Source organism: Otolemur garnettii, unplaced genomic scaffold, assembly GCF_000181295.1.
Source record: "Otolemur garnettii isolate 467f Iridium unplaced genomic scaffold, OtoGar3 scaffold00189, whole genome shotgun sequence".
NCBI lineage: Eukaryota > Metazoa > Chordata > Mammalia > Primates > Galagidae > Otolemur > Otolemur garnettii.
Window position 1 is genome coordinate 2,011,205 of NW_003852584.1, and position 11,596 is coordinate 2,022,800.

Below are 11,596 nucleotides of genomic sequence, written 5' to 3' on the forward strand. Positions count from 1 at the left end.
GAGTAGTGAAACCTGCTGTGTGCTGTAGGCTGGTGGGCTGATGGGGTGGCAGAAGAGAAAAAACCTGCTTTTGAAGAAGAAAATGAAGAAATTATCGGAGGTGCAGAAGGTGGACAGGGTAAAAGACAAAGACTTTTTTCTGAAGAATTGAGATGTATGATGTATGGCTTGGGAGATGAAAAGACTCCTTATTCTAAGTCAGCAGAGCTTCTTAAGAATATCTCCTGTGATAGAGTTCATTACTGAAATGACTCACAAGGCCAGGTCTATTGGCAGACAAGGTCGAGTACAAGTTGAAAATACCATCTTCTTGATTCAAAAGGACCCCAGGAAGTTTGCTAGGGTTAAAGACTTGTTTACTATGAATGAAGAATTGAAATGGGCAAGAAAAGCATTTGATGAAGCAAACTGTGGATGTTGACATCTTTTGTAATTTCTGAAACTTCATTATGTTCTAGGGAAACCATAAGAATTGTTATATTTTCTACAGTAAGGTCCTGATGTCTACCTATGTAAGTGAAAGGTAGACAAACCAAGTTTTCTGCCTTTATTTTCATGGCTTTGATTTTTATAGTGATATTAGATTAATTGCCTGCCTTTTTATGACCATACTTGAATTACTTATTGAGTTTTAATGACCACAGATAAGTTAAAGCACCTTTCAAACCATGCCGTTCTTTCTGACTGTTAGCCAGGGATTAAATATTAATAGCGTTTGTGCGTTAGGCATATTTGTGCCAACGTAAACTGTGCTGTGGCTGTTTAATATGTAAACCTAAATGGCATCTTTGAAAGCTGAAATAGGTGCTTTATGTATTTTGAAGTTTTTATGTGAAAGTAGTCTGAGATTATTGTAGTGAACATTTTTTATGTTTCATTTAAAGGGATGATATAGGAAAAGACCGTTTTTTGGGGTATAGACGTTTATCTGTTTTAAATGCTGATTTTTTTTTTTTTTTTGCAATTTTTGGCCAGGGGCAGGTTTGAACCTACCACCGCTGGTATATGGAGCCAGTGCTGTACTCCTTTGAGCTGCAAGTGTCGCCCATTTCTTTTAATATTATTTTCTCCCGATAATAAGAATGATTTTATTTTCTGGGAGGAACAGAGTTTCATGTGAATCTTCCATGTTGGAAAGCTCTTTTGATTTAAGACTTTGGGGGGATTATAATATACTATTCGTTAAATTTGGGGAGAAGCTTCTAAAAAAATGTTTTCAATAGCAAGAATGGCATTGACAAAAATGGAATGGCATTGATGGCGAGATAAGCATTTAGGGTAATGTTTTATTTGCATATTTGTAAGGACTTATTCATTGTGGAAACACATACGTGATGAAAACCATGTGTCTGCAGAAACCCTCTTTTTTTTCTTAGTCTTCTCATACAATGTTTATTTTTACCTTCTTATATTTTTATGTCGCATTCAGCATAAATCAAAATGAAATAAAGATCCTGTTTAATTGGCTCAGAAAAGAGTCATGTGAAAAGAAAAATATTGGGTCGGATTTTACCAGTAGAGAATTAGCATTTAGAGGGATGGATTTGAGTTACAATCCCATGGAAACCCTTTTATAATTCAGGACATATGGATTTTATATGTATGTACCATGTACCTTATAAACTTATTATTGTATTTAGGTTGAAATAAGGATTAAAATTGCATTAAAATAGAAAAAGAAAAGAAAAGAAAATTAATAACTTGAGCGGTGCCTGTGGCTCAGTGAGTAGGGTGCTGGCCCCATATACCAAGGGTGGCGGGTTCGAACCCAGCCCCAGCCAAACTGCAACCAAAAAAATAGCCAGGCATTGTGGCGGTCACCTGTAGTCCCAGCTACTCAGGAGGCTGAGGCACGTGAATCACCTTGCCCAGAGCTGGAGGTTGCTGTGAGCTGCGACGCCGCAGCACTCTACTGAGAGCAATAAAGTGAGACTCTGTCTCTAAAAAGAGAGAAAATTGTAACTCTAGAGCCATTCAGATTTTCTGTACTATTTTGTAAATTGGCTCACTTGGTTCTCAGAGCATCCTAGGAAGGAGCTGATATAATTTGTCTCATTTCACAAATGTGCCGTTTCTGACGTGAGTTAACATTACATCACGAACCTAGCAATTTCCCACCCCAAAATTCTTTTCCCTCCTCCCCAGAGAAATTCAGTTCCCCAAGCTTGCCCCTGCTCTGACCTTCTCTCCCACCCTCTGCAGGTACCATCAAGATCACTGCTGACTCGGCTATGCTAGGCATCCTCCTGCGGGACAAGCATGAAAAGACAGGGAACGGCACCAGTGTGCGCAGCGTGACCTGTGTCCTCACCCAGAATAGCAGCCAGGCCTTGCCAGGAGAGCTCCAGTTGCCGGGGTGGCTACAGGCCCAGACAAGGAGCCTTAGGGCCCAGGCCAGCATCCGGGCTGACAGGGCCAACCTGGCTCTGAGTGGAGGCTGCACCTGGGGCCCTGGGCACAGCCAGCTTGTGGGCAGCCTGAGCCACAACATTAGCACATTGAGTGATGCAGGTAGGAAGAGTGGTCCAGACAGAACAGCTTCTTCTCCTAAAGATGTCCAGGTCCTTACCTTTCCCCCCTGAAGAGGGGGGCAAAAGGAGCCCCCAAATCCATGTTCCAGCTCTATTTCATGCCCCTGCCAACTTCTCCCAGCGTCTCTTCTTTCTTTCCTGGTCTATTATTCAGGCAGAACACACAAGCCCAGGGCACCTGCTATTACAGTACTGACACACTTCAAACCAGGTGGCAAACAGCCCCTCCTCCCCCTAGTTCATCCTGTGTGGCCTCCAGGACACCCTCCAGGACTGTAGTGGGGGAGCAGCTCCAATAGCTCCCGCTCTAGCTTCTCCAGAATGTTCCCTTGCAGCCTGGAGAGAAGGATGCATGATCAGACCCTTATGCCCTTGCTCTTTCTGAGATGCTGGCCCTGTCCTGGGGAGCCAGGAATCCAAAGGGAACATGGGACTTACTCTTGGCTCTGTGTGGTGACTGTGGTGTTAGGTTGAACCAGATGAAATTGCCATTTCCATGGAATGTAGACAATTCCATATGGTTTGACCTGATGTATTCAGGGGCAGCGGGACCTGGGAGCCTGCCAAGGAGCTCAGGGGATGTTCCAGAGAGCAGGGGGATGGCTCCCTCCCCGGTGCCATGGGGTGGAGTAGGCTGGATGGTCTTGGGGGCCCAGATGTTCCTGCCTGCTGTCCTCTCACCCCCAGGACTCCCCTCTGGGGCAGGGATGCTCCTATCTCTCAGCTATGTGGCTTCCTACTGCTCAGAGCACCTGGTACTGCAGAGTTTAGGGGTCAGCTGGACGCTGCTCTTGGCCTGGAAGACCCAAATCCCATGTCCCCAAACCACCAGCTATGTGCCAGTCTTAGCCACACGACGCCAGGTCTTGGGTGCCGGGGCCTGCCCTCCTCTGTGGGTGGCCACAGGCACTTACAGGTGGGTGAGGAGGGGGCTGGGCCTGGGCTCCACCTGGGGGACAGTGGATCTCAGGAACACACAGAGTTTTGCTTCTGCCCAGAGCTCAGGACACAGTCTGGTGGCCGGGCTAATGGTGCACTTGGATGAAGAGCAGCTTTGTGCAGCCCTGGAGAGCAGGACAGGGGACAGCCACCAAGAGCTGGCTCTGGAGCTGCACCAAAGCCTCTCAGGGCTGCAGGGTACCCTGCCTTCCCGGCTAGTGGTGAGTGTGCTCGGGGGCCAGTGGGCTGCTGGCTGGGCTGCAGGGCCCTCTCCTTCCTCTGCTCCTTCTCTAGTCACCCCAATGTGTATACCCCCTCCCACTCCTCTCCATTGCCCACCTGCCCTCCACCCCACCTTCCACCTGCCTTTCCATCTACCTGCCTGATCCCTCCCCCCTTCTCCCATAATTGGTGGCATGATTTGGGTGGCCACCCGGAGGGTGTTCTGGCCCTGTCCAGTCGGGTTGAGGCCCCAGTGCCTCCCCTGGGCACTTCCCTGGAGGAACCTTGCACACTGGACAGGGACACGCACATGGCTGCCTTTTGTGTCATTCTCAAGAATGAAAAGCAGAAGCCACCTCTGTACTTGTCCTGGGCATGGCTGTACCATGCTAAGTGCGTGGAGGGAGCGTGAGTGCCCAGGGCCTGGCTGCCTCTTCCCTGCCAAACTTGTATCTCAAGCAAGGTGCTGGCTTGCTCTCTGCCTCTGTTTCCTCATCTGCTAAGTGAGACTGTTAACGGTCTGCCCCCTGAGGCTAAGGGGCAGGTGGCACAGCGCCTGGCACACAGAGGTTCCCAGGACAGGAGTGCTGGTTATTTCCACTTCTGTGTATGGGGATGCTATGGCTCAGTGCTCAGGGCTCTGTGCAAACCTCTCTTCAGGGGTTACATTCCCCTGGCAACTTCCCCAAAGGGAGGTGGGATCTTGGGGCTCATGGAAGCTCACGCTGGGGATGGGGGATGAGGCTGGCTCCTTCCCATCTGCTGGTCTCCACAGGTCAACTGTACTGGGGATGCCTCATCCACTGAGCTGGCAGGACTGTGCCAGGGTGACGTCACTTGGCAGCCTCTTGAGGTACGGCAAGGGGGTCTCTGTCACAGGCAGTTCAGTGACAGTGAAGGTGGTCCACCTCTAGGAGGGATGCCACAGCTTGACCATCAGGGGCTGCCTGGGGTGTGGCCTAGAGCTGAGGTCACCACCAGGCTGCCTATGGGGTGGTTCCCCCCCCTACATCCACAGTGACATACACCAGGCTCCCAGCCCCTGGGGGCCCTGACTTATCCTAATGGCTGATGAGTGTCGCACCTGAGTGTTTCAAGCCAGCCCCTGCTACAGGCAGCCTGGTTGTGGGCATACCCCAGCACTGCAAGGCCAGTAGACTATGGGGCTCAGGGCTGGGGCACAGCTCAGCTCAGGTGGCTTCAGCTCTCCTGGGCCAGAGTATGCATGAAGACAGTGGTCCTCTCCCTCCCAGGGGAGCATGGCAGGGGTGGCCTGAATGTAGGGCTGTGTCTGTGGTGTGACCTAGACCTTCTGCCTCCAGCCCAGCCTTGCAGCTCCTGGACCCCAGTCTGCAGGTGCCCTGTACCTGAGGCCACCACCAGGACTGCCTCCCATCCCCTTCTGTGCTGCCCCCAACAGCAGCTGCAGCACAGCCCTGAGGACTGCCTGGGGTAGGAGGACAGAGGTGATTGTGCCTTGCGGCTCACCAACCTGGTCTGACTACTTGCTGGCAGCCCTGAAAGGAGCCCCCTGCTCAGGGGCCAGGAGTCGTGAGCCTGTAGGGACTGAGTAGGGACTGAGCAGGAACTTCAGGATGCCTGGCAGAGGCAGCATTACTGAGGATTGACAGTCTGGGCTCTGGGGGCTGGCACTGTGGTCCATTGCCCTGCTGTCTAGGGAATGTGTCCTCTGCAGTGAGGACTGTTTCCATAAGCTTTGCCTCTCTGGGACATAAAAGATATGGTGTCTTTATATAATCCAGCTTGGACAACCCACACCCAACTCAGGAAGCAGGAAATCAGGCCTCTGTGGCTCCCTGGAGCCCTGCCAGCCCTACCAGCACTGCCTTGCCACTCACCTCTGTGTGATTTTGGGCAAGGCCCTTACCCTTGCAGCCTTATCATCTGCAGACTGGCTGACAATACCTGCCCCAGGGGGTGTGTTGAGCACGTACTGAGCCAGCTTGCCATGTGGCCACCCCATGGTATTTCCTCTCTTTTCTCCTGGCTTCAGCTACCAGGGAGTTACCCTCCCATTTTACAGATGTGGAAACTGAGGCTTAGAGGAACTGAAGTCACTTTGCCAAGGTCACACGGTGGCCTGAATGGTGGGAGGGGTAACTGAGCACATAGGGTCAGGTGGAGAGAGTCTCACAGGCTGGACGTGGGCTGACTCCCCCCAGATGGCATTTAAGAGTTGGAGGCACAGGAAGTTACTAGCTCCCCGTATGGGAGAGGCTCAGGGGAGGAGATGGCCAGGAAGGCTAACTGACTCCTGAAGGAGGAGGGTCAGAATGAGAGCAGTAAATGAAGGATCCTCCCCTGGGGCCCCTGGGTATGGAATTGTGGGGAAAGTGTTAGAAACCAAGGCATGCTCTGAGCCAGGGGTAGCGGCAGCATGTGGGCAGGAGAATGGGCAGTCTGGACCCTGTGGGCAGCCATGCGGCTCCCCTTGGTCTCCATGTGGCCACAAAGGACAGCGAGTACACCTGTGCTCCATTGGTGGTGGCACTGTCCCCTCCAGGCCAGACAGATGAGTACTGGGTATTGGGAAGAGGCTTGTGAGCAGCTACTGGTTCTATCACAGGGTGCAGATTCCCCAGATGCTGCAGGCTGGGCCTCCAGTCCCAAGAACAATACCCTCAATTTCCACCGGTGCTCAGAAAGGCCATGGGGAGAGGTTGAGGGCCCAAGAGGTGGTGGGGGCCCCCATGACTGTCATCACCAAGCAGAGGATGGACTGCTGCTTTCTGGGATACTGCAGGGAGACCGAGGGTCAGTGGGTACTGAAGTCACTGGCTTAGCACTGAGATTCCACAGCTCGGCTTCCAGGCGGGCCTGAGAAAAGGGGCAGGACGCCCACTTAGCCTCACCTCTCTCTCTCTCTGTGTCTCCCGACATAGCCCAGCTGTGCTGTCCTTGAGTGCCTCTGTCCTAGTCCATGCCTGCGAGGCCAGCCTGGAGGCACAGGTGTCTTCTGGGGACACCTTTGCCCACGATCATGTCCACACGGCCTGTGGCTGGCACGCCCTACTGGAAGGCAGCCTCCAGCACACATGGGCACCGCTTCAAGCTCTGGGGGTCCCCCCTGACAACCACGTCCTTGTGTCCATGGGAGGAAGTGTGTCCCACAAGCCACCAGTGCCACACACGCCAACTGGACCCTCTTTCTGGTGAACCGCTGCCCCCCACTGCAGGTAAGCCCCCTTCCACCAGTAGGCCCAGGGGCCTGGCAGCTCCCTCCACAGATTAGTAACTGCTTACCGTGTGCCCACATTTACACTCAACATGGGGAGCTTCTCTCGTCTTTGCCATTGTCACTTGAATTTGGGGGCTTGGCTACAAAGCTATAAGCCAAAAATGGGACTCAGACTGAATTTTCTCCCCTTTCACCAGAGGCCCTACGAAGTTTCTGGTTCCCTTCCTGTCTGGGGCCCACACTGATTCTTAGGATCTGGAATTTCCCACTGGGAGGATTAAGGATCCAGGAGTGGCCATGAGAACAATGGAAAGAAACAGGCCGCAGTTACTGAGCAGGCCTGTATGTTGAGCACTGTGCCGAGGTCCACAGCTGTGCTCCCGCTACCCCCCACAACCTGTGAGGAAGGGGCTGCTTGATTCTCAGTCCCAAGGGCCTGTATGTTGAGCACTGTGCCGAGGTCCACAGCTGTGCTCCCGCTACCCCCCCCCAACCTGTGAGGAGGGGCTGCTTGATTCTCAGTCCCAAGGGCCTGTATGTTGAGCACTATGCCGAGGTCCACAGCTGTGCTCCCGCTACCCCCCCCAACCTGTGAGGAAGGGGCTGCTTGATTCTCAGTCCCAGGAGGTGACGCAGAGGTCCAGGGGGTTGGAGGACCCGAGCGGAGTCTCTGAGAGGGACATGTCACGGATCCCGATGGAGCAAATCACTCAGAATCTCTGCTCCCCTCCCTGCCAGAGTTATCACTTCCATTCCGATTTGCAGTACCTTTAGGTACCTGGGCTACCACGCCCAAACATGAACTCGTGTGCGTCTCCAGGTGACTTGGGGTGCTATGATCACCCTGTTTTAGAGATGGGTAAGTGGAGGTCACTTGTTTGGAAAAGCAAAGTCAGTGGTGGAGCCAGAATTCACGCCTGTGTGTCTGTTTGGCACCCACAGTATCGGTCACTTTACAGCGTGAGAGGTGCCCACAAGAACCCGTGCAGGGCAGAAGGCCTGACACGCCCTGTCCCACCCCAGACCCCCCACTAGCTCCCTCCCTTGGCACTGAGGCTGTGTTGGCAGGGCTGTGCCTGCCTCCCCTCAGTTTCCCTGTCCTTCTAGGTGACAAGTGTCCTGTGAGCTCTGTGCTCTGAGGGTAGCCTGAACCGGGGACCCTATGAGTTTGACCTGGCTCAGGCCTCCACAGTGACCATGGAGATGCCCACCTGTGGCTGTCCCACACCTGCCAGCCACAGACCTTGGTGCACAGACACCTTACCCATTCCCTGTGTGCCTGGGCCTGCTGTCCAGTGTTGCCATTGGCCTGACTCTCCAGTGTGACCCTGCCACCCACAGCTCCCTGGCTCTCCACGTGGGGCTGTGCTGGTGGCAGGGCTGGCTGGAGTAGCTTGCTGGGAACTGGAGTACATGGAGGCAGGGCACTGAGGTGTGTGGGGCAGCTCTGCAAGGTTGATGGGGCTTCCTGGCCCAGCAGCATGTAGCCTGGCTCTTCCTTCCAGGGGCTGCCCGGGACCTCCAGCTGCTCTGTCCCAAGAGCCCTGTATCTCCTCTTAGCTGACCTCACAATATCCTGTGTTCTTGTTCAGCAGATGAGGAAATTGAGGCTGGGAAATGTGAGAGTCACATGATGCTGTGAAGTAAAAGGCCCACAGGCTCGGAATTTATAAGTTTGTCTTTTTAGGGAAAATTTCGAGTTCAGGAAGGAAAAGGGGAGGAGTGCCCCTCAGCTGACAGAGCAGAGCAGTCACATCCTGATTTTATAACTTGTTAGTAATCACAGGCCCTGAGGTGTCCCGTGGTGTTTGTGAGAGGGACGCTAGGGTCATGAGCTGGCAGACAAGACCATGTCCCCGTCTGAGTGGAACAAGGACACTGCTGCCTGTTCCTTCTCTCTCTGCTCCAGACTGAGCTTCCCAGGGGCGCACTCTGTCAGTAATGCACCACGTCAACACGTGACTGAGCCATGGCTGTCATGAGACACGGCAGCCTGAGCCGGGAGATCCAGCTGCCCTGCCCACCAGAGCTGTCTGTGGTGATGGAGTTGTTCAAGTCTGTGCCATGCTGGGAACACCTGGCATGCACTCCCTGGTGCAACCGAGGGAGGCAACTTTTACTTTTTCTCAATTTCAATGTCAATAGACACAATGCACATGGCTAGGAACTCTCTGATTGGATGACATGGACTCCAAGCAGGGCCTAGTCAGATGGGTCTGGTTCAAACCTCAGCTCTGCTGCTTCTCGGCTGTATGACCCTGACCAACTGGCTTTGTCTCTTTGAGCCTCAGTTTTCTCACCTATAATATGGGGACAGTAACTTTCTGTTTCAAGTTGGTGCACAGGATGAAGAGAGATCATTCTTGTAATAATTCCTTTATTTCCTCCTTGACCCAACTGTCATTAGCATAAGGTTGTTCAGTTTCCACGGCTTTGTGTGAGGATGACAATTTTTTTGGAGTTGAGTTCCACCTTTATTGCTTTGTGGTCTGAGAAGATACAAGGTAAAATTTCAATCCTTTTGATTCAGTTGAGGTTTGATTTGTGTCCTAGGATAGAATCTATTTTGGAGAATGTTCCGTGGGCCGATGAGAAGAACGTATATTCCTAAGCTTTGGGATGGTGTGTTCTGTGTATGTTTATTAAGTCCATTTGTTATAGGGTCACATTTGAGTTTCTTATTTCTTTGTTTAGTTTCTGTTTAGAGGATCTGTTCAGTTCTGTCAGGGGGGTGTTAAAACCCCCAGCTATTATGGTGTTGTAGGATATCATATTTTTTAGACCAATTAAGGTCCATTTCATGTATCTGGAAGTGTTTGTTGGGTGCATAAATACTTAAAATTGAAATGTCCTCTTCCTGTATTGTTCCTTTGACTGATAGTGACCGAGGTTGTTCTTGTAAAGCACTTAGCAGGAGGGCTCTGTGAAGGGTGGTGATTGTGTATTGCTTGTGTTTTGGGGTTACTGTGGCAGGACAGGGAAGCCCAGATTGGTGCCAGGCCAGGGCTGGGGTGTAGGAGGTAGAGGACAGTAGCTTGTAGTCATTCCTGGCATGGGGTCACCCTCTGCCCCCTTTCTCTGTGGTCAGGCAGAGCTTCCCCCTCCCAGTGGGCACATAGCTGCATAGCTCCCTGCAGGCCTTCAGTGGGGGAACTGAGGGCTCAGGGACAATTGATGTGATGCCAGATGGCCTCCCTGACATTGGCTGCAACTATGTGCCCATCTGAGGCCATGGTCTGAGCGAAGCTGAGGCACATGCTGCCCAGAGTCCATCGGTGACTGAGATAATGCCTGTCCTGGGCGGCGGTGGAGGGGAGCACAGCAGTGGGAGACAGGCAGTGCCTGGGCACCTCAGTGACTGGGGCATAGGTGGAGTGATGGAGAGATGGGTGTGAGAAGAAGAAGCAGAGGGCAGGCTGGTGCTAAAATTGCAGTGAAGTTGGCCAAGGACGCCTCAAAGACAGGCTGATGTGAGAACCCAGACCTGAAGGAGATGAGGGAGGAGTCACATGGCTGTCTGGGGAGTGTTCTAGGAAGAGGGCAATACCAGTGCAAAGGCCCTGTGGCAGGGCTAGAGCAGGAAGGGCATTCATTCACCAGGCCATGGCCAGCAGACTATCCTGTAAAACCACAGATAGTGAATGTCTTCAGAGTCGTGGCCTTTGCTGTGACTACTCGATTGCCGTGGAGCACAGAAGCTCCATGGACAACCTGTAAACAAATGGGCATGATAGTGTTCCAATAAAGCTTTATTTACAAAAGCAGGCTATGGGTCAGATGTGACCTGAGGGCCTTAGTGTGCTAGGTCTTATTATATAAAAAGTACATGAGGTGGAGAAGCAGGTGGATTCTGGATGTGTTATGGAGGGCTGGAAATCCAGATGTGGGTGTGAGAGGAAAGAGTTGGGCCAGGCAGGATGGTGCCTCCACCTTTGTCCCGAAAGACTGAAGAAGGCAGTGCAGCCCTGGAGGATGGGGGGAAGGAGGGTGAGGAGCCATGGTTTAGACATGTTACACTAGACAGGACAGTCTCAGCCTCCAGCACTCATATCAAAGGTCTGAGACTGGCTGAGGTGGCCATGGGACGCGTAGACTGAGCTGGAGGTACCTAGTGTCATGAGGCTGGGGCGATGAGAAGGAAGCAGCAAGACTTACTGAGAAGAACAAGCTGGAGAGGAGTGGGAACCCTGAGAGCAGAAGGTCCCAGGGTCCAGGGATGGACACGAGTCAAAGGCAGGGTCTGGCCATGGGGACTCAGACACGTGAACAGCCCTGTGACAGCGTCAGGTTCTTGGGTGCTGGGAAGGCTGCCTCTGAGGCCAAGGAAGAGTAGACTGTGGATCCTGGCTGCCTTTTGCCACTGCAGTGGCCTTGAGCCAGTCATTGCTCCTTTCTGGGCCTCAAGTTCATCTGAGGTGGGTGAAGCACAGGCTTCTGTGCCCAGCCCTGCACAATGCATGGCAGGTACCCAAGGCTGTTCCTGGCCTCCCAGCCTGCTTCTGGATGCTCCAACCCCTAGCTGGGGCAGATGTTTGGGTTCTGTGCATCTGGGGAGGTGTGAGAAGAGGCGGGGACATGTGAGTGCTGCCACTCCCAGTGGTTGCAAGACCCTTGTTGTTGGCTTGGGAAGAGCTCAGTCCCCACAGTAGTTGGGGCAGTGTGTGCTAGGAGGAAGGAGGTCACCAATCAGTGTGGAACTTCCAAC

The 11,596-nt window shown here is 52.6% G+C and overlaps 1 pseudogene; it reads left to right on the forward strand.

The window, feature by feature from the left end:
• Nucleotides 1-9: 9 nt before the first annotated feature.
• On the forward strand, nucleotides 10-629 carry LOC100954149 (annotated as a pseudogene).
• Nucleotides 630-11,596: the final 10,967 nt, after the last annotated feature.